This window comes from Cardiocondyla obscurior, linkage group LG18, assembly GCF_019399895.1.
Source record: "Cardiocondyla obscurior isolate alpha-2009 linkage group LG18, Cobs3.1, whole genome shotgun sequence".
NCBI lineage: Eukaryota > Metazoa > Arthropoda > Insecta > Hymenoptera > Formicidae > Cardiocondyla > Cardiocondyla obscurior.
In genome coordinates, this window is record NC_091881.1 from 3,421,722 (window position 1) to 3,444,711 (window position 22,990).

At 41.9% G+C, this 22,990-nt stretch overlaps 1 protein-coding gene and 1 long non-coding RNA gene across 8 annotated transcripts in view; one reads left to right on the top strand and one right to left on the bottom strand.

Annotated features, from left to right (window-relative positions):
- The window catches only part of LOC139109661 (uncharacterized), a 133,998-nt gene extending 124,098 nt beyond the window's left edge, over window positions 1–9,900 (top strand). For 3 of the 5 annotated variants that reach the window (XR_011546869.1, XR_011546872.1, XR_011546871.1), the window contains one exon: window positions 8,572–9,900. This is a non-coding gene — a long non-coding RNA (uncharacterized lncRNA). The remainder of the gene's footprint in view (window positions 1–8,571) is intronic. The other 2 variants (XR_011546873.1, XR_011546870.1) reach the window with 2 other exon arrangements.
- Window positions 1–22,990, bottom strand: part of Vn (membrane-bound neuregulin protein vein) — a 277,589-nt gene that overhangs the window by 186,395 nt on the left and 68,204 nt on the right. The window lies entirely within an intron of this gene.

A 22,990-nucleotide genomic window follows, 5' to 3' on the forward strand; every position in this document is an offset into this window, starting at 1 on the left:
ACACGATTAGGCATTTATTATTTTCGCTCGGGATAAATTTAAATGTTTCGTATCATATTTTATATATATTTTATTGCAACGTTATTATTAGAATTTTTCAAGCCCTTTTCTGTTCCTCCGTTTTTATTCCCGTCGATATAAATACGCGGTGAAAACGAATGGAATCAAAAAATCCATCCAAACTTTCTCCACCTCATGAAACTTTATTACTTCTTAATATAATTGATCCATTCACCTTTCATCTCAATCGTGCTGGTAAAATTTGATTTCGCCGGATGCTGGCCCTTTTTATTCTGAAAATCAGATTCGACCTAAATCACACTGTGATTCCGTAATGAACCTCACAATTTCGCGGCACGTAAGTCAGATGAGAGGTGCGAACAGGGTGTCGGGTGGGAGGGGGGGATCAAAGGGGGCAAAAGAACAGAGAGGGAAGGGGCTGGCAATTGCCTTTGACGAAGGGGCGAACGAGCGAGGAACGTGAATAAATATGACGGTGGTGGTTGGAACAACGACGCGCGGAAATGTAAGTTACTTGAAAGGTGGGTGCGCACCGAAGGGAATCGTCGCCGACTGCATATGCGCCGGCTGCTGTCGCCGTTCTCTCGCCGTTCTCTCGTCTGCACTCTCCGCGAGCTCGTAAATCGACGTGAAGCCGCGCGCGAACACTCTGTCTTCGGGTGGCATAACGCGAACGCATCGATTATTCTCGATGACAGGCGGCTCATTAGTTATTGCCGGGCGGGGAAGAAGAGACCGGGCGGGAATAATTTCGGGACCCGGGACGTTCGGCGTAGCAAGTTCCGCAATTTTGCGAAATGAGCTTCCCTTTCTGCGCCTCCGTGCGCGCGAACCGAGCGGACGGCACGTCAATTACAATTGTTAACTCTAATTTAATAAGGCCGCCGTTAATAATGTCACCCTAGGCACCCGTGGATTTCCGAGATTCTCCAGTTTATCTGTGTAGATCTGGAGATGGTTTAATTTCCAAGATTTCGACGGTCCCTATCTTTTTTCCTTAGCCCTCTGTGTACAATTCTTTAACTTTCCTTTAATATTTCGAGTGCTTTATAATTTAAAGAGAATAAAAAATAATTAACAAAATGGAGTTTGACAATTAAATCTTAAAATATCAATAAATCTGGACATTCTGCGGGAAGGGAAGGGAAAAAAAAAATTTGTTTAATAAAATATGTATGCGGCGTCACCACAATTATTAGACCTATTCACGCGCAGGCACGAAAGAAGCGTATTCACTTCCCGGAATCTCCGGAATAGTTGAACTAGAAAATGTTGCTTCGACCCGTCCATAAATAAAATACTTGGGGAAAATTCTCGAGGTAGAACTCGTTGTTGGCATCCACCGCGGAAACTACGAAGAAAATCTCGTAAACACACGTGTCTAAAAACCAAGGCACTTACGTAGGAGTTTCTTAGTTTATAGAAAGTTACGATACGTGGAGGAAGAAGTAACAACCAGTTGCTTACGCTCGATATTTTTGCGAATTTTCCATATGCGCGTGAATCAATGTAGGGAATAACGAGCCGCGCACACATTTTAATGTAATCGACAAAGTTTACTTAAGAATGTTGCAAGTGCCATGTTTAACAGCGGATGCTTAATGATCTTTCGCCGTGTAACAACGTCGTGCAGCGGGGTGCTGTTGTCTAAGATTTTTGCTGCAGCAATTAATTAGGAAGCGCGTGCGTCAGCTAGAACTTCCGGATAATCCCGATAGTTCGCATTAACGACAGCATAAGCAATTTGTCTTGGCGATTAATTACCATGTGCTTTAACAAGAGCTTCGGATAATCTTCGTAATCCACGTGAACGACGACACAACAGTCGTCGAAGCGTCTTTGCTATCTGAAAGCTACTCGTAGCGCAGACGAGAGACTTGAAGCGGCAATGTGGCAAACGTTTCTTATTAGCTCGAACAAATATTCTTTCCGAAGGAGCGTTTACGAAATATATATAAATTTCTAAGGACAAATCCGCGAATACGTAACGTCTACGTGAGATAAACGAGGAAAACGATGATTTGCGCGAAATGTATCTAAATACGAAAACACCACCGCGCGCGAATAAATGTATCTTGTTGTAAATTTTGATTATCGCTCGACAGTGAACCGCTTTTCGTTGGAGAAGCAATGTTAATGTAATCGTATCATCGTTAGATGTGGATTTGTCTTCGCGTAGATATGCCCATGCTCGCGAGATAGAATCGTTGCGACGTCGGAACGGGCGAAACAGCTTCGTGCGAACCGACAATTTACAGAGAATTTACATAAGGCGAATAAACGTTATGCTACGTGCTGCGATGTGAGTAAGCACTTGCGGGAAAGAGGCGGCGCGAAGAAAGGATGGGGTTACGTTACCTCGACTCGCCTTGGGACTCCATTGGCACTTTGTTGAACAAAATAGATGCGTATACAACGGGCGCGACTGCATAGTATAACTCTAACTTCATCTGCCAGAGAAGTAGGTAGCTTTGCGGGCATTCGATAAAAATATACGATAGCACGGGTGAAAGCTATACGCGAGAGAAAAATAGTGTCGTAAGGCGAGAGTAGAATCATTCACGACAATACATATCGATGAGATATATTTTTAGGAAGACTTTGATATCTATTTAAAAATTTCACGGGAAGACTTTTCGAGGTACCGCAATACGTTGAGCTTAAAAATTCTCCGAATAGAAGGGAAAGGTTAAAAATTAACGGTCACTCATGGTATATCGGTATTTTAATCAGCGACGTTATTTTTTTTTTTTTCCTTTTTTTTTCCTTTCCTTTCGAACGCCCCTCAGCATAATCTGTCTTAATGCATTCCGTGTAAAAAATATCTCCTCCGCGCGTTTAAAAATTGCTGTCGGTTCTACGCCGAGCAGCCTATACATTTCCAGGCCACTCCATTCCGGCACTCCGGGTACTCTAGATCCTCTCTTTCCACCTGAGGATCTCTCCAGCATCCCCGCATTTTGCCTCAGTCCCTTCGCTTGCCCCCTTACTCCCCCCTCTTCGGTGCGGCTCGCTGTTTCTCTTCGCCGCTTCCTCGTAAAGCTATATGGATCCGTCGCGGTATTCAAGAATTTCTCCGGAATTCCCGCAACCGGCCAAGTACCTTCCCCGAAGGGTCGAAATCGCGCGGGAGACGCGAGACAACCGGAAATAGATCGACTCCATTCCGGCGCGGAATTACCGCCTATGCCTCAAAGATAAACGCGACGGATTACCGACGTTGCTACCCGGGACTGGCAAGAATAAATGATGGCGAAACCATAGTTTCTAGAAGATAAGCGGGTAAAATGAGAGAAAATCAATATTCTTTTTAATGCCCGCACAAGTCATTACTTGCTGCAGACTCATTAGTTTGACTGTCGATGTCCGCCACTTGAAATTATAGTTTAGAGAAAGAAAAAAGTTAATTGTTATATGTGCCTAATTTAATTATATTATATAAATCTTTTATATATCATATAAAATTCGTACGCAAATAATTTTTATTCAAATTAATGATTTACAATATCTGGGGTAAAAAAAAAAAAAAAAAAAAAAAATACAAGGACCAAACAACTCTCGTTGTTTCGTGAAATTCGAGCAGCATCATGTTCCTTGATCTTGTTAAACCAAGCATTTTCGATCCGTACCCAATGCGAGCCATGATTTTCAATTTGTCGAATCTTAGCCAAGGCGGTGCTTCCGCAGGGCGTTTGTCTTTTCCCCGCGGTGAGTAAAATTGCAGGTGGGTTAGGTGGGTGCAATTTTGTAGGAGATGGAATTGGATCGGTCATTTCTTTGTTTCAATTTCGTTCTTCTGGTTCGCCTTTGTGCTGAGCAAAGCGAATCGCCGGAGACGCGGTAAAGGAACGACGATGAAAGCGCATGCAGAAAGAGACTGCAAATGAATTATAAAAATCGCCGTGGAGGGTAGCGCGAATTATCTACTGAGAAAACCGGCCACAGAAAGCGTGATTGGCTCGCTCTATTTCTCTTCTTGAACAAATTGTGCTTTCAGAATTCAAGAAGAAATAAGAAAAGAAAAAAAAATAAATTAATAAATAAAGGAAAAAAATAATCAAACGCGAAACAATAAAACTTCTGCATCTCATTATAAAATTAATTAACCATTCATCGCCGTTTCCTATTAATTTTTGTCATTTTGTCAAATTGACTGTCGTTAATTTATTTGTTTGCTTCATCGAGTGGCCCTTCGTCATAAATAACAGAATTTGTGAATCAAACGGAATATACTGGCGCAATAATTTCTCGCGTTAAATGTTCACCCGACACTTTCCTCGTTCTCGCATTAGATTACTAAATCAAAGGACAACGTTGAGCTGATTTTTCGGAGTCGTCGCTAAGAGATAATATAACTGCGAGCGCTTGCGTTCGCGCGGTAAGGGGGAGGGACGCAAATTATCCCAGACGTTATATCCATATTTTACACACCCGGTGCCGACTAGAGCGCGGCGGCAATCCGTAAAGCTCTTTCCCGCAGTTTCCTCTCGCTCAAAGAATTTCTCCTTACTCAAAAGTGCAAACGGGGAGCTGGTACGAGAGCGGGCCGTTCGCTCGTACGAACGGGAAAAAAGGGATATTCTCCGGTTACTATCTCGGCCATTCAGGGGATTACGCGGCGAAGTGGTCCGAGGGGGTGAGACGTTGGAAAGTGTGCCGCAGGAATCCGCCCGGAAAATCCTCTCTTTGAGTTTTAAGACTATAACATACTGCGCGAGAGAGGATACGTCTTCCGCGTGTTCGTATTTCACTCATTTCACGAGACGGCCGGATAAACGCGACGATTCAAATGAACGTAATGCCCCGGCGGCCGACGTTCATCTTCGCTTGAAAACCTGGGTGGTGGTTTGAGTTTTTTTTTATATATAAAAAATAGAAACGTACAGTATTCGTCGCGTTAAAAGCAACGAGCTTCTAAGTCCGCAAGATGAGTCATAATTTATTCGTAACCCTTTTTATATCGCCATTTTTTGCTCTTTACCTTTACAAATCGTTTGCGCTCGTTGCAGACATAATTTTTTTATTTATAACGCTGCATAATTTCACGTACGACGTAAACAAGCGAGTTATTTAACGCGTTAACGGCGCCGATAACTGATTTGACTGGCGCCGAGTACACCGCGCTGGCAGAAAGATATTGAGCCAATCGAACCGAATGAATGCGGTTTGCTGCTTCAGCCTTTTGATCAGATTCCACGAACTACTACTATCGAACACGGAAAGTTTTCCGGGAAAATCGAAAGCGCGCTTATCTGAGCTGTCGACTCGCTCGGGAGCGGTCATTCGAAAGCCACACGATTTCCGCAGGCGGCACGACGCGGAACCGCGTGCGCACCCGTAGTACAGACCGTACGCTTTCGGCGTCCGTTTATTACCGTTTTCCTAAATTGATTTTCAATTCTCGTGGGGACGACGTAGGGATGAGTGGAATAGGGGTATACGTCGGTAGCGCTCGCGATTGGGGTAGCTACCGTAGAATCGACTGGTTGATCGAAACCAGGAGGACCAGGGGGCAGGGTGGAGGGAAAGGGTATGCGGGTAAGCTCGGCCGACTGGAGGTTTGACCGGGCTCTGCCGAATGCCCAGTGACCCGTAAGGAAAACGCGAATGCACGAGTTCGGCAAACAGCATCGGCGTCACGTACGCGCGGGGTGAACGAAGAGAAAATCGTTCGTGTGACAGCGAGAAATGCGAGAGCGGGAACGAGGTTTCGCATGAGAGAAGCGTTCAAAATGAGGGCCGATGAGTAACTGAAGATAGTTGAGAAAGAGAGGATTGAATCGAATGTCGCGGCAAGTCGGCAGAATAAAAAGCAAGCATTGTAGGATAGAATGAAAAATGATAAAGGGGAAAAGCTGTAAACGTTACTCTTGATCGAGTACGTAAGCAACTAATATAAAAAAAAATTTCGCAAACAATCTAATTAGCGTTATAAATAAGATCTAAGCGGCGAGCAGGAAAATAGTCATTTCAATATAAAAATGATTGTATCGGAAAACGGGAGAAGCGAGAGGCATTCTTGGAAGGAAGTAACGGGAAAGGCACGGGGCAACAATGCATCGCGTTGCATTCACTACCGTATTGCTTCGTTGTATCTTTCCCTTCGCGACCCACCGCGTCCCGCGACCGCAAAGAAAACGGAAGAATGCGTGTACTTTTCTTCGTCTTTTTTTTTTTTTTTTTTTTCCTTCCTCGGCGTCCCTTTCCTTCCCACCTGAGCGACCGACGACGGAAGAAAGGGTGAAAGGCGACGCCGTATCTCAGACGGCGCACGTCTCTCCTCGGCCCTATTTATCCCCCTGCCCGCTTTTCTTCCGGCACTTTTATTCCGTTTAAGCCGAAGACGAGGCAGGGAACAGACGGGGAGGCGCCGAGAAGAAAGGGCGCGGCGCGCGATTGCAAGTTTAATGATAACATAACAAAAGGCGTGTAGCTGCAGGAAAAATACGCGAAAGCGCGAGCTACCTTCTTCCAAAATAGCCGACACCGACGGTACATCCCGAGCGAAGGGCTCACGTATATTTTCAAAACGCCTTCCGTTATCTCGCCCCGTTTTAATTAGGTCCTTCCCGTGACGACACCGCCGTCGCGCATCCACTGCGACCGAAATAAAACCGTCTCGGTGACCCCGCTCTTTTTATAACTTCATATTAACCTCATCTTGAAGCACTCTTCTCGCGATCCGTGGAAAATCGTAGAAATTGCAAATTAAGACGCGATCTGAAATTAATACTCCGACGCGTTTCCGGAGTTCGTTACGTCTTTCGACACGTGGTGTGACGGACTCGTAAAGTGCAGTATCTAAAAATACGAAAGAAAGGAAATTGAAAAGATTTTTAACTCGTAGACATTTGACGCGTCCAAACTAAGAATATTTTTCATATTTTACAAACGGTTTAAATAATATCTAAAGTAAATCCTTAGCTCGCTGGCGGAGTGAAGCCTCTGAAGGGATTTGATACATTCGACCAATGAAAAATAAATGATAAAAATAAAAATCGGAATAAAGAGGCGATGAGTTTTCATCACTTTGTATTCAAAACTCAATACTCCCCTTGGAATTTCAGATATTAAATAACTTTATTAACATTCATTGTCGGTTATCGCCGGGTTCTCTTCTGCAGTCTTTATTTACCATTGCGAGACGGCGCCTCGAAAGGGGGCCGGAATAAAAGAAATAGCGACTGCTCTTTGCATTTATTTCTAACTTGAAGTTTCCCTCTGGTTTTTCTTTCTTCCGGATCGTAGACGGACTGTCCTAGAAAATCCGGCTAACCGCCGACTGCGGAGCACCTGATTTGCAAGAAACTTCAAACTCGGAAAAATTTGCTATCCCCCTTACGGACGCCTCGCGGTAACCCTCTTTTTCTTCGGAGTATTTCGAGACGGTACCCTCGCTGAAAAGCTCAGATATTCATTCCGCGACAATTTCACACTTGAGAAAATCGCGACAAAGTGCCGAGCGGGATAATTCGTACGCGATACGAAACATATCGAGTTTTATCTCGATTACATTCGACGGTGATAATTTAACGGTAATAGACGGGTGATAGGAAAAGTTGATTAAAAGCGCGAGAAGCGTATTATGCTGCGTGTTATATGAGAAAGTGCGTTGAAAATTGGAGTAACATTAAAAAGCAAATATAACATGAGTTAATTAATTCGTTAATTGTCACTGGACCGATTGCGGTTCGACGTTTAGTCGTTTAATATTTAATCGTTAAATGAGTCAACCAGAGGGATAATTGTGCTTCCCGAACGGTGAATTATAGCAGAATTCTATTGAATTATAGGAGAAATATTATCCATGTACCATTTTGAACGGGAGCGTTTAATAATCTTTGATTTCGGGCAATTTATTTTTAGAACGTTAAATTGTAAAAAAAAAGAAAAAAAAATTAAAGTTGTATACGCGCGTATATTTAATCAGTTTTATTAAATATTTTTGATAATGCTACAAGTTTTGAACACGATGGAATTATGCTTTCTCTAAATGTATCGAATTTTTATCTACATGTATTCACATATCAATAACAAAAAACAATAAAAGTAAGCTCTAGTCCGTTTATTTTTTACGCTTCTATTTAAACGTACAAATAGAAAACCCCAAGGTTGTATCCGTTCGCAACGTCGCATTGGAAAAAAAAATTATAGAAAACAAAGAGATTTTTTTATTTTCTGCAATTTTTTTCGCAAAAATCCGATAGTTCCACGTGCACATTATAACGTGTTCAAAAAAGGATAATTACAGATAATTATTCACGTATTCACATGTAGGTGCAAATTTGCGATAGATTAAAGTAAATATTCGACATGTTATTTAAAACAATATTCGGTGTATACATCAATTTTTTTTATCACACGCTCACCTGTGTGGAGGTAGGAATATGAACAAAGTTCGTCGCGCGCGAGTAGTGTAACATGTTAATTCGTCGCGAATTCAATATCTTCTTCATTTTATATTAATTTTTTCCTTAAAATTACGATCTCGTCGCGGTAGGTGAACTCTTGAGAATCCGTCTGACCAATTCTTGTTCTGTTTCTGTCCAGATAAAAATCCGGAGTACACGAAAAGAGGCCTGGCGTTCCCCTGGACGATCTGAGAGGAGGAGGAGGCCTCGGAGAGGCATCTTGCGCCGGTGGTGCAATCCATGAGTAAGTATCATTTGTATAAAATTAAATTTTTGCCATTTTAAAGATGGAAATTTTTTTTTAATTATTTATTTAATAAACTAGAGACGCGTTTCTCTAAAAAAAAAAAAAATTTTTTTTTAACAGTAAAAGATATCTTTAGCATCTCTACAATTAAATTTTCTTTTTGTTTGTTACAGGATTATCGGAACAGTATCTCCACTGTTGCGCATCGTGGCACCACACGGTGGGTGGAAAATTTTTTATAACGTCAGCGGCGTGAGGAACCGCTGATTGTGCGTAAAATTATTTTAAACAAAAAAGCGTGAATCGGGTATTGCAGGTAAATCGCGTAAATCGGGTATTCCTCATAAATCGCGTACTCCGCGGAAATCGCGTAAAAAAAGTTTGCTTAGTAGCAGTAGCAGTAGTAGTAGTGGTAAATCTTTATATCACAATTGTATAACGTGCAGTTTAATATAATATTTTTTTCAGCCGAATGTTTCTCCTAGGATCTTATCTAAGTAAAACTCGATATTTCACTTAGATAAAAATCCGAAAGAGAATTTTAAGTATCGTCGCCGACAATCGAATTACACGAATCACGGTCGGGATTCGTCGCGAATATCGCACAAGTATTCGGGCGCCGCAAATTATTATTTAAACTTTATTATTGAGAGTATCGCCAGAGTTGCGCGAATAATTTTAGTTATCAATCCGCGCGCGTATCCGCGAGTGTCGCGAGTGACTTGTGGACGTCGTGACCTGTGGATCTGAATGCTGAGAGGAGGACCAGGTTCAGGAAGGACATCGGGCATCGGCGGAGCAACGTTTGGGTAATTATTTTCTCTTAATTGTAATAAAATTACCTTTTTTTTAATTTTTTTATTAATAATAATTATAATTATTATTATTATTTATTTCATATTTTTCATTTTGGTTTTCACTTGTATGTTACAGAATACTATCGTACCATGGCATCATCGTTGCTGAACTCCGCTCGTGTTGCATCTAATGTGAGTGATTTTTCTTTTTTTAACAAAGGCAACAAATTTATAAAAAAATATTTTGGTTTTTTTAATATGTCTCAATTAGTATATTACAATATATTAGAACTTGTAGATTTGTTGCCTGCAGAAGTAGAAGTAGAACAGTAGAAACGTAGAAAAGTAGTTGCATAAATCGCAAGAGAGGCTTTTTCAGCCACTTGCGGCACAATCGCCGACACTTTCGTTAATTTGCCGATCCGGTCCGAATAAAAAAAAATATCGTTTTTTAATTCGCATACGTAAAAAAAATCGTAATTTTTTCTTGCAATAAAAATTTAATTTAAACAGAAAAATAATTATTATAACGCACAAATTAATAATGTAGAATATAGGCTTCTTAAGGGCATAAATTAATACAGTTAAAGGAGATCACCTAATTAATAAATTACACCGATAAGTAGTTAGGGAATTCTATCCGTTCTCTTGCAGATTGTGCGTGGACAAATTTCGTGATACCGGAAGAGATAACAGATCAATTGATCCACTTAACAATATTGAGGTTATCCCCGATATTTTCCATTTAAACAATCTATATTCCATAACGATAATTATGCAGTTTCGTTGATACATAATGATTTGCGCGCTCGAGAAATTGTCGCAATTAGCATTCCCGCAATGCGATACTTTTATTTATCCTCGAAATCAGTGCCGGTGTACATCCACTTCGTCAATATAAGCGATATTCCGAAACATTTTCAAGCCAATCGTCCTGCTACGAGTGGTGGACGAAGTTGAATTTAAAATTGTTGTTCGAAGAGAGAAAATTATACGCGCGCACTTTAATAACGAGCTCGAAAACCAATTGCGTTTAATAACAAGCAATCTGTCCGTCGGTATTGCTTTTAATCCATCGCGTCGACATATGCATATGAAAAGTTGACGACTGCTAAAAGCGGTGCGTTAATCGCTCCGGCTAAGAAATTCCGTTTTAGATATATTAACTTCGTGATGCAAATATATTTTATACTATACGCGAATGTATGCTGGGTGGGTTCTTTTTATCGTCGAGATTCGTTCTTACCCCTGTCGTCGTTTGCGGAAGATAACATTCATTTCTATTAGCGAAAGAGCACAAATGCGTTTATGTAATCGTGCTGCATTTAACTGGCGGAAATTTTTTCCTCGACCCGACTGCTCTAATCCGTTCCATTTGCACCATGCTGATCCTAACCCTTTCAGACACTAAGCTTATTTTTGTTACGTTAGATTACAAGGATTTCTTAGAAAGAAGGCAGAAGGGGGGAAGAAACTCATTCCCCTTATATTAAAAAAGATCCGAGTTTTCTAAATGTACCTCTTTTGTACAAAATGTACCTCCGTACAAATAAATATAAAAAAAATAGATTTTACATGCAATAATTTTTCAACTCGATACTTAACGTGATTCGTATTAGAAATAATTGTTTCGATGGCATTACAGGGTTGTTGCTTTTCCGCAGTCGCGATATACATATAGCATTTTTTGTGCAAAACAAATTTTTAATTCAATAGAGAGCCGGCATATTAAAACATTTTTAGTTTTAAATTTTAGTGTTTTAATATAAACTTCAGTTTGTTTAAAAAGCTTGGTATAATTTACGGATAAAATTTTCAAATAAATTAAAGTTTATTTTACCCAAAGTTTAATAGACTTCGGTGTGTAGTGCTTCGGGATTAAAGTTCTTCCGAAATGTCTGCCGTTCGCAAAGCAACGAAGAAACAGAAAGAGAGAAAGAGCGAAGTGAAGGAGGAGGTGAAGAGGGAAGGGAGAGAAACAGAAGCGCGAGAAAAGTTCGACCGATTGGTGTGAACGCAATTACTAGGATTAACGGCAATTGCCAGGGGTTAATTCGCGGTCTGCTACTCCTAATTGGCAGACGTTAGTAGGTCAGCCTCCAGAATAGTCCGATCAAACGAACGGATATGAATACGTCGAGAATGACCGGTTTTGAGATCATCTCCCATCTAATCATCCGTACGACGAGCTCTCCGGCATATAGGATCACACATGATCGAACCGAATGTAAAAATAATATCAAAATTCACAAAATTTCATCCAATTATTCTGATCCACGAAGCAGTTTTAATGGTTATCAAACGTATACGTTATACACGTAATTACTTGTTGATTGAAAACGCGGATAATGAATCCGCGCGTAAACGACGCCCGTTTCTACTTCAGTCGGTGTTATTTCCCACGAGTGGAATATCTCGCGACGAGTTCATAAGTCGCGCCTTTACGCCGGCCTGTAGCGCATAATTCAAAAACAATAATTCCCCGGCAAAATCACGGCCCGCGCGTGTAATGTTATTAAGTGGATTTCGCCGATATCCCGAGTTTCCAATTAAGCTGGCGCCGCATTCTCGCACGGGACGCGGAGTCACCTCCGAAAGCACCACGAAATCCTGTCGTATATTATTTGCATAGTTATGGAGTTTCGCGCGCGGGGATGTTATCGGGCGATAGGCACTCGTGCGCGCCGAAATTTTCGGCATTTCTTCGACGAGTAACGGGACACCAGATGCCGGCGTTATTTTGGCTCCGTCGAAATTCTAATGCGAAATGGACGCGGCATCGAGAGGCGAGCGTCGGAGCTTCGCTGCCGGGTCTCTTCGGGCGATGTCGAGAATAACGGCGCATGTAATAATTTCAGGATATTAACGCCTCAATTTTATGCATAGAATTTTCTACCGAATCGTCTACAATACGGTCGTGTCCGGCGCTCTCGATTAAACCTTAATGTGAAAGACAGACCGTCCATTTCGTTTACGCATAGAACGTATTATAAATTAATGTCTGAAGGCAATTTCTATATTGGAAAAGAATTTTTTCTTTTGGGAAATAAAATTACCGAATATTCTGGCTTTAAAAAGATCCTGGAACACGTTTCTGTTAATTAAGATTTTATGAAGCACAAACGTCGTAATCATTATTTAATTTGTATGCTGAATATTTTGCTAATTACGCCTTTAAGTTAAACACTGTCGGAATAAGAATATAAAACCGGTAGAAGGAGAAAAAGTTTCCAACTCAAATTAACCGAGAAATATAGTTTTTCTTATGTATTTACATTCCTAAAAGTTACTTTCCACAAGAGCGCATTTCACTTTCTGTATAACTTCGAAATGTAGCGCATATTATTTCGCTATTTTCGGCGAGAAAAATCGACTGATTGTTTAAAAATTTAATTTCTTTCTTTTCTTTCCTCGTTTTCTTCGAATAAATTTTGTTGATGTTTATCGCGCGATAATTTCCACGCAATTTAAAATTTATTCACTGCCTTTTCCAAATTTAGTTTTAATTCTCACGATCAGAAGACGGAACGAATAATTAAAATAACTTTTAAATAATTTGCAAAAATCGCTCGGCTCAGATTTTTCACGTTCGCGTATTGGCAGGGAAACGTCTTCGCAGATGTCACTGGGCTTTAGCAGGATTAGAAATGAAACTCGAATCAATGCAAGACACCGTGATTTATAACGAGCGAGGGCGAGGAGCTCTTTTAACTTACTTTTTTTTTTCTTTTTTTTTTCTCTCCTCTTTCCTTTTCCGAGACGGCGAGTCGTCTGTGCGCGGATCCGACCGACGTAAGATCTCAAATATTAACCCGGAAACATTTGTGCGGATTCTCTCGATGGCTACGAGCAGGCTCATGAATATTCCAAACCCGGAGCGGACGTTAAGAGGGGTCGGCTCGTGCTTCATACGTATCCACATCCGATCTCTCTCACATTCGACGTCTGTCGGGCATTTCGAGGAGCTTGTCTACTTCGTCGCTCGACTTTGAATTTTGCTTTTTTAATATTAAGCGACGTTAGTTTTACGATGTATGGAAACATTCCCGCTTGCAAATACGTTTCAGCTGAAATAGGGAGCGATAAAACGCGGCGAGAGGGGGGAGGGGGACGACCAAGGGGAAGAGATATCGACAGCGCACCGCTTGGTATCTTCACAAGCGAGTCATGTGCAACATTGAGGATGTTCATATACAATTTACATACAACGGATATTGTTATCGAGACCGTGCGTAAATAAATCCGCCGCCCTATTGACGGAATGGCTTTCGCGAAAATTGATATCGTGAGCGCGCATCGCAATTTGCCCCGAACATATCCTTCTGGAACGGAATCCTCAAATAAACACGTGAATAAATAATTTTGCGGAACTCAGGGGAGATTTCATTACGCCCCGTATTCTCCGCGGAAGATACGTCGGAAAGAATAAGCGGGCATCGTTAACTTTTCACCTGGCGGCGGAAACCTACAATCAATATGCAATATGACGAAGGAAATTACGCGCAGCTGAGAAAATTGCAGTTATGCAAAGAGAAGGGGCACGAATTCATCTCGCGGGATGCGTCGCTAAGTGTTTAGTATCGCTAATTAGTTCTGAACGTTCGCCGCGAGTCTAATTACAAGCGTCGGTCCCTCATCAAAGTCGATGCTCGTCGCAGACCGGGGGTGCCGAATGGAGTTTCAAATTCTGATCTTCCATCGGATTCGCCGGAGCAACGCGGGCGTCAGCGCTGGCATACATCCGGTTCCGACACGACGGTCGAACTTCCGAGTCGAAAGTTACTCCCGCAGCTCGCACAGAGTCCGTCCAAGACTCAGCCCGCTCTCGCCCGGCAGTCGTCGATTCAATTACCGTCGATTCAGTGGGTTACCGTGTTTTAATGAAGCGCGGTTTGTTAGTCAGCCGGAGCCGGGAAGAAGGGCGCGCTCGTCCTCGCAGGACTTTGTCAGCCGGAGCGAAGGCCGTCAAACGGACGACGCTAAAGTCCTATGCGCGTTCGTCACGGTGTTGGTCAAAACTTAATGCAAGCTATATCGACGGTCAACTTTGAATTCCGCTCAGTGTTTACTGGAGCAGACCGGTCTGTTTGACTGTTGTTTAATATCGCTGAAACTCGACCCGAACGGAAATCATTCATTTGCCGCAGCTTGATTTAATTCGAACGTTTATTTTCAATACTCGCGTTAAGTTTTTAATTACGAGTATTCTTACTACGCTTTTCTTTTTCTCTTCCCCTTCAGCTCGAAGTTAATCTCGGACTGACGTAATTTAAAAAATTATAATAAGGAACGTGAAATAAAACGATTAAATTTAACAGACGGAGCCTCGAAATATCAAACTGATAATCCAAAAATGGAATTAAATCTGAAGTGTAATAAAGTATCTTAATAATCTTTAATGCGCTTATATAAATGTCTCGACGTTAAGACCGATTCCTCCATTATCTTCTACAATTCCATGAGTGAAAATCGCTTTCGATTCGATCGCCGAGACCGCCGCGAAACGATAACGCGGAGCGAAGGGTCGTGACGCGGCCCTCGCAATACCGCCTAAACGAGGCCCTTCGATGTCACGAAGATTGCACGCGCGTAAGAAGGGCCGAAACGTCTGTTAACCGCAATGCCCGGTGAAGCCCACGACAGGTCATTTACAAAAGTGGGTAGAATAATTTCGTTAGAGCCACTCCGGCCGGGCCCGGCTGACTAGCTGGTTGGCAGGCCGGGCTGTGTTCGTGACCCGTGCCGTTGCCATTATTCAAATAGGAGATTAAGCGAGCTCCTCGACTTTGTGTTTAATCTTACTCCCCTCCCCTTCGCGCGGCGGCGGCCTACGTTTTGCACAATACTTTTTACTCGACTCGTTCGTACCGAGGGCGCAATCCCCGCGTCACATTTTGCTACTTCCCTCCCTCGCCTTCGTGCTCGTCCCACGGACTTAAACGGCACTCCGTCCCGTCCCTTTTGACAGCCGCGCTCTCTCGCCGCTCCTCCCCTATGTGCTTCTCGGCGCACACGATAAATTATACTTATTCCTCCGCTCCTTTCATCTCGACCTTCGTCCGCTCCTCCGATTCGACTTCCGTCCGCGCTCTGCTATCTACACACCTTTGCTTATTCCGCACTTTATCGCGGGACATAATTAACGACGTTAATTTAGTTGTTCTATCTCGCGGGAGACTTTTCTCCGAGACATAATGAAATCTCAAGTCCTTCCAGACCTACCGGTTCCTCTCATCCGATTACTTTTTTTTTTTTTTTTTTCTTTTTTTTCAGAATTTCTGCCAGAGCTAAGACGTTTCTTTTTTCACCGTTATCGAATTTAGCAATGCTCGGCCGTCTTTGTTGCCGTTTTATAAAAATTTTTTTACGTTATTTCCGACGAACTGAGAGCCTAAGCTTCAGGTCTTATTATTTCCTATATAAATTTGTCTCTCGCTTATCGCGTATCAAGCTCGCCCTAAATCTCGACCTATGATCTGTATTTATTTGTTCGCCGTTCGGGACGATTCGTCGTCCATGTCGCTCCGTGTCCCTTTGCACTTTGCAAAGGAGAACATTGCCGTCCCCTCGGCTCGACCCTCTCACGATAGTTTACGGTCTCCGGGGTGAGTTTAACGATTCGCATGTCGATCTCACCATGGAGCCGTCTCCCGTCTCGCTTCACGACGGCCCACACTTGGCCGTGGCCCTTCCTCGGTCATTAGTCCACCCGACCGGAGATTTGAATCGCAAAAAGCGTGATACGCGGGACCACGTTGTGTTTTACTCGCGCGGCACGTGCGAGCGTTACACGTCGGCGAATTAATCCACGTCGTTGCGATCTCGAGATTAACCCCTTGAAACCTAGGCTATATATTTTTTTCCCGGACTCGTATAAAAATTATTTCAATATATATTTAGGTCACAGGCTCCAATTTAACGTTATTTCTACTCCGTTTCTTTTTGAAATTTTAAATGTATATGCAAGGTATATCTCAAATAACATGTCGTTTTTAGAAACTTATGTTTCACGTTACACTGATTTTATAAGTAAGGTGTCGAGTTTGAATAAATTAGATTTAATTTTTCGAATATCCTTATTACATCTAATCTTACTCTGTATAAATATAAAGTTTTCCTGAAACTTGGAAATGTCGGTATCGTAAAATTTTCTGTCGATATCTCTTGACTCGTTAATTATTTTTATGTTCATATCAAACGTCGGAGAAAAGAGAAATTATTTTAGACCTTCTCGTAAAATATAAATGTCCTTTCTTTTTAATTAGATGTAAGAACTTCGACTTTAAATCACGATTCGCTAAACTTAAGTGAAATCTCGAAATAAGATATCCGTCCAGGAACGAGTTTACCACTTACGTAAATATTTCAATAATTATCAGCTCGCTTATCAGTATGCATACATTAATAACTTAACCAATATTCCACACGTCGCGCAAACAGTAATGATTAAACGCAGCTTTAATGAATTATCAGATCGGTCGTACTAATGGCATTATTCATACGATAACCACGCAATTTTCGCTCGCAGTAAAAGCTGCGAAAGTTATTCCGGGTCGAAAGGAGGCTCGGATCGACTTATCTCGCGTAGTATCCGCGCGAAGCAGGAAGCGAGAGTCTATCCGATAATTTTAAATGCCGGACGCACGCGCCGCCTGCCGTACGTGCCACGATTTCGCGATCAGTCGAGGGGGTCCAGTCGTCCTGGGAAACGCGGGCGCGAATCCTCGTGGCGACGTCCTGGGCCACGTCCCGGGAGAAATCTTATCGGATATCTATGCCAAGGTGCCTACCTAACGTCTGCCGCCGAATGGATCCCCGGAGTCGCGGCGCGGCGAGGCGGGGGTGGCTTCGACTTCTTCCACGCGGCGGAATTCTTGAGAGACTCCCCTCCTTCTCCCCCTATCTTCCCAATTTCCTGGGGAAACCCCGTCGCGACGGAACCGGTTCCCTCCCACAACCCCTCGGCCCAGCCGACGTTTCCCGCGGGATCTCGGGGCGCAATCTTGGATTAAGGTTCCACTTGCATACACGTGTATTCTCGCGCGAACTTTCAATTTACACGTGTTCGCGCGCGTACCGCCGGAACTCGCGCGTTGCGCGCACAAACTGCCCCGGAAAGTCGCCTCTCCGCCCGACAAAGAGTTTCCTCGGCGAATTCGAAGTGAACGACGATTTGTCACAAAGGTTTTTCATCGAGAATACTCTGTTTCCTTAAGCTGTACGACGTCTTATTATTGTACTTTTGACAGATACCGTCTTCGATAAAGTGTCTTGTTCTTACGAAGACCGAAACCGTTCTACATATATCTTTCGCAAGCCTGTCTAAAGATTTGATAAATAACTTGGAATTATGTTTTAATAAATAAATTATTTATTTAATTAGCGTTATAACTTGCCGTTTTATTTTCGCGTATATGACTTAACGCCCATTGCATTTTAAACCGGAAATAAAGAATTGGCACTAATTTCGCTAAAAAAAAGGTCTTTTTATAATTTTTAGAGTTATTGCGCGCGCGTATTAAAGCATGTATAAATTAAATTTTGAGTCTGCGCCATAATAAAATCTCTGTGAGACGAGCACGCATCTGCACAATCGACCACGTTTTCATTTTATATCCTTTTTATGTGTTTTGAATCTTTAATCGCTGTCTACTATAAAAGCCGTGCAACTTTAATTGCGCACGCATATCAAATATATATCTACGTGTAATGTGTCTACCTATAATTTATAAAGGATTCCGAATTTTACAATTATTATTAATTACATTTCTGCAACTCCTATTACTTTTACATTATATTTGGCTTTCTCTGAAATTATTGATCTAAATTCTCTCGTTCGGTACACGAGATATATTCCGTATAATGAAATAGCAACAAAATTTAATTAGAATTTCGATATATTTAATACGTAAGTTTATTTAATAAAGGGTATTACCGAACGAAAACGCGATTATTTCATTATCTTTTATGTTAATTTCGTACGTTCGTTATTACTTCCACGAAATTATTCTCCCACCTGCCGGGACGCATGAAAAATGCAAAGCTGATGTAAAAACGACGTGTCAATACGCGCGTTCCTTACACGGTGCAACCAGGTACACCTGTCGCGCCGCATAAAGGCTCGTATCACTTGCGTCGCGAGGCTTCAGTAGTGCAGAAAACTTTTCGATGAGCTGGCATATCTTACACTTCGACCGTGATTTTCTAAAGTACCATCAAAACGCTGACAATTTCTTTTATACATTACTCGTCTAAACAACATAAAACGCGATGTCTTTACAACGCACTCGTTTAATCGTCTTTATTGCACTTCAAATAAAAACATTAAAAAAATTAAAAAAAAAATTAATATATTTCTCTTTGTGGACAGTGAATTGTCTCGCGTACGATAAATAATTAAATGCGTCGTAATATAGACCGAAGATGCGTAATATTCGTAAGTCGAGCTTGTTGAGGCCGGTGCTAGGTCCAGACGTATTTGAGAACCAATACGGCGTGTGTTTGCGGCTACGGTAAATGGATAAGCATCGCGTTACGAAAGTCGGGCACGTAAGATCGGCGGAGTCTAGGCCGAGGCCGAGGAAAAGTGTGCTTGCACGTGTGCAGCTTTTCTCCGACGCCATCGACGAGATAAATAAATAAGCGGTCATCGACGGTTGCGTTATGCACGTTTATGGTTCACGCTATGCACGTCCATAGGGATTGGCATTCGCGCGTTTTTACGTGTTACCTGACGATGTCCGAACGACATCGTACACTTTTATTTTTTACTTTATTTTATTTTATTTTTTTATTTTTTTTTTATTTTATTTTTTTTTTTTGAGCGGTTGAACGGATCGCCATAAAATCGCGCACGCACGTTTATCTCTCACGTGCGAGAAGCTTCCGGTACGATCTTCTATTTCGGGTCGTGTCGGGCAAGACACATTGGTGCGCCAAGATAATGGAGCAGAAAAGCAGGTAACGCGGTGAGCAACGGCCGAGACTTATTCCGCACGGCGTATTTCGGGACGAATGGGAAGATCGGACCCAGAGCACGAGATCGGGTCATCCTCTAACTTCTCGCTCTGTCCCTCTCTGCCGCCTTACGGTATCCGGCGAAACCGGGTATCTGCATAATCTTCGCCAATTCTAACAAACCCCGTACGTGTTTCCTCAGACTCGCAGCGCGGACGAATAAATAAAGTGGCTGTAGGGTTAAACGGTATAAACTAACTATTTTCCGATTATTACGAAATTGTTAAAAAAAAAAGAAACCTCACCGTTCGATTTTATAAAAGACATTGAGATAAAACAAATCTGGAATCGCATTAAGTTTAAATATCTTCGGCGCGATGTATCAATTTTTGAATCCGAGGTTGGGGAGTATCGGCAATTCGCTCGAATGCGATCAGTTGGATTTCGACATAACGTAGATACCGAAAATCCGAGGCAACAGTTTTCGGGGTAAAATACTGGATTGCACGGCAACCTTCGCCGAAACAAAGTCAACGGTGGCATTGTTCGTACGGGCGTCGGTATCGTGTGATTTTATTGCGCGGTACTTTTGCCGATTGGATGGACCGAGCGTTCAACCAACGCTGTCCGAAAGTTTACTGCAAGGGAAAGAGACAGAGGTAGAAAACGCGCACAAGAATCACGGAGCGATCAGTGGATGTTACGAATTTTGAGTAAAACGCCAGCGGCGAATCGTTGATTTTTACCTGTTGTTTTTTTACATACGCTGAAATCCGCATTGCCATTGGCACGATCTTGTACGAATTTTGTGGGGAGGGAAAAAAGGAAAGAAATACAGAGTTGGTTAAACATGATATGTAGTCAGCACAATAAAACATTTTTGTGTAGATAGTTTTTATATAAAAAACAAATATAGAAATGTCTGAGTTAAAAGTTTATTTTTAATATTTCTTGTGAGGGAAAAAAAGTATATTTTATTGCACTAAAAGTAACTTTGTAAAAAAAAAAAGCTTTGATCTTAATAATTACAGTTAAGTCAATTACTAAATTTACTGAAAAAAATAGTGCAATTATTTTATTTAACAAAATTACTTATTTTTGAAAATGTTTATTTTTACGCTAAATAAATTTAAATTAATTTTTAATTCTACAAAAAGTATCTCACGGGTATAATATAATTTTCATTTTGCATATTCAGCAAATATATCTCTCTATATATATCTCTTTGCTCTTCTCTTTATTCTCTTTGTCTTTTTTTCTCTCTTTGATAAAGAGAAGGTCACATGAATAGTTAAAATCAATTCAGAAATGAAGATTGAATTTCTTGAGTGAAACAAGTTTCTTCTACGATTGATTTTAATTATAAATATGGCTTTCTATTTAATTTAACATTAAAATATAATTCACAAAGTATAATAAAAAGACAAAAATATATTAATGATTAACCTTTCAATTATTAGAATTGATATTAAACCTAATTACATAAAACCTCAATTAAGATATATAATTTTGTCATTGTGAGATATTCTATTTTTTTCTCAAAGAACAATCTTTATTCTAAGGGTTTACTTTCTATAATTTTCTTATTTGTTATGACGGTTTTAATAACTAATTAATCTACGTGAAAGCTGACCAAAATGCTTACGCTGCAGTCTTAGAAATGAACGAAAAGCAGGTCTCTCTCTCTCTCTCTCTCTCTTACACAAAGAATGAAGTTGAAAGAAATAATCTCGGAGGATCGAGAGAAGTTTTTCTCTTAAGAGAAAAAGAACGCGCGTGCCGGATCTCCGGGGCGGATGCGGAGACATGGCTCCGCACACCCGTCGACGAGAGCGGCCTGACTGTGGCACCGCGGGCACGTGGTGTCATTCCCAGGAGCGTTAAAATTAAGCCGTGGGAAGCTTTCTGTTCCCCAAAAAGGGGAAATCTTAGCGCGGCGAACCGGGCGAAATTGCGGATTATTCTGACTTTCCGCGGGCCGCGTCGGCGGCCGCGTTGCGTTCGCCACGTCTTTTCTCCGCTGGCGTTAAAGCGGCACGCGTTTTTGCATTGAAATTCATGGAATAATAATGCGGCACTCGATCGCAAATACCCTCACCGGTATCCTGCTTATTCGGCTTTGCGACTACGTCGCGGGAGAAATCATTTTTGCACACTGTCGAGATAATGGCGAAATTGAAAAGGGGGCGAATAAAATCTTAAAACGCTATATAAATCATTCCCCATTTGTTTTGCATGACGACCTAACCTCGAGCTAAAAAGTTAACAGATGCGTGAAAAAATAAAAATTCTTTAAATTATCAAATTAATATTTTTAATGCGACAAAAGTGGACACGCGTTGCCGCGAATACAATATCGCGCCGAGAGAAAACAACACAAAATCAGCTGATGGAAATTAATGGTTAAATGTTAATAGGGTTTATCATAATGCAGTTTCAGATACACGTTCTAAATGTGCTTCATATCAACTACTGGTGATCAATATTACATTGCCTGTTATTGATTTTTGTCAATTACCAACACAATCTTCTTTAATTATGTAGCATATTAATGGGTAAACATGGGATGTTAACGGCTAACCGAGTTAGCTTTCCATCGTTAATATTAGAATTGGCGCCCCCGTTCCTGTTAAACGTGCAGTCGAGAAGCCGCCAGATTAATGCAAATTGCTTATAAAATCGAATTACTCGCGCCATCCAAAAAGCAATCGTATATACCTCCAACTCTTCCGATTAAACGGATTTATTGACACGATTTAATCGGATTTCCGACATATTTGACGTTATCATGTTTCGCGGTGTGACTGGCATCCTTCGATGTCGATAAATCGCTGTCGTGATGATCTCGTACAAGAGAGTTACCGTTATATTGGACTGTCGCGCGAGTCGTTACACGGGCAACTCAAAGCGACACGGTCACCACGCGAAGCCCCGACCCAGTCGAGAAAGGCAGACAATGTAGCGTGACAGGTAGCATGACATCGGCGTATCTATTCCGACGTAATCAAAATTTGTAAAATAAAATATTAATCTACGAATTTTATTTGCGCAACGTACATACGTGGAATTATTTCGCGTTCACTCACGCGCGGCAGGACAATAAACGTGTGTGGTTCCTTTCGAACGCTATTAATCTCGCCTCCGTCCCCGAGGGACGAGAAACGCACGGAGAAAGATGCACAGTCGTGCCCGACACGCGGTAAACTCGCGCGTGCCGCGAATTGCAAGCCGCGCGCCGTTGGCAGCCGATTTCTCTCACCGACGACGAGAGAACGCGACGAGAGAGCGAAAGAGGATATATATCTCGTATCGAGGCGCAATGGATTGAGTATGCCATATTTTCCGCGCTCGGCCGACCGGAAGACCGGCGGCGGTCCGCCCGGGTTCGCCCGCCCGACCGGAAGATCCGACAAAAGCGGCTTATTGCCCCAGCGTTACCTCGTCTGGTCTCATCTTAGATGTTTCGGCACCAAGAGCGCAAGTCGCTAAATTCGCACAAAAGATTATTACGATTCGTGAATTTCTCTCTTCTCGCGCGAGTCCGGTTCACTCCGCGA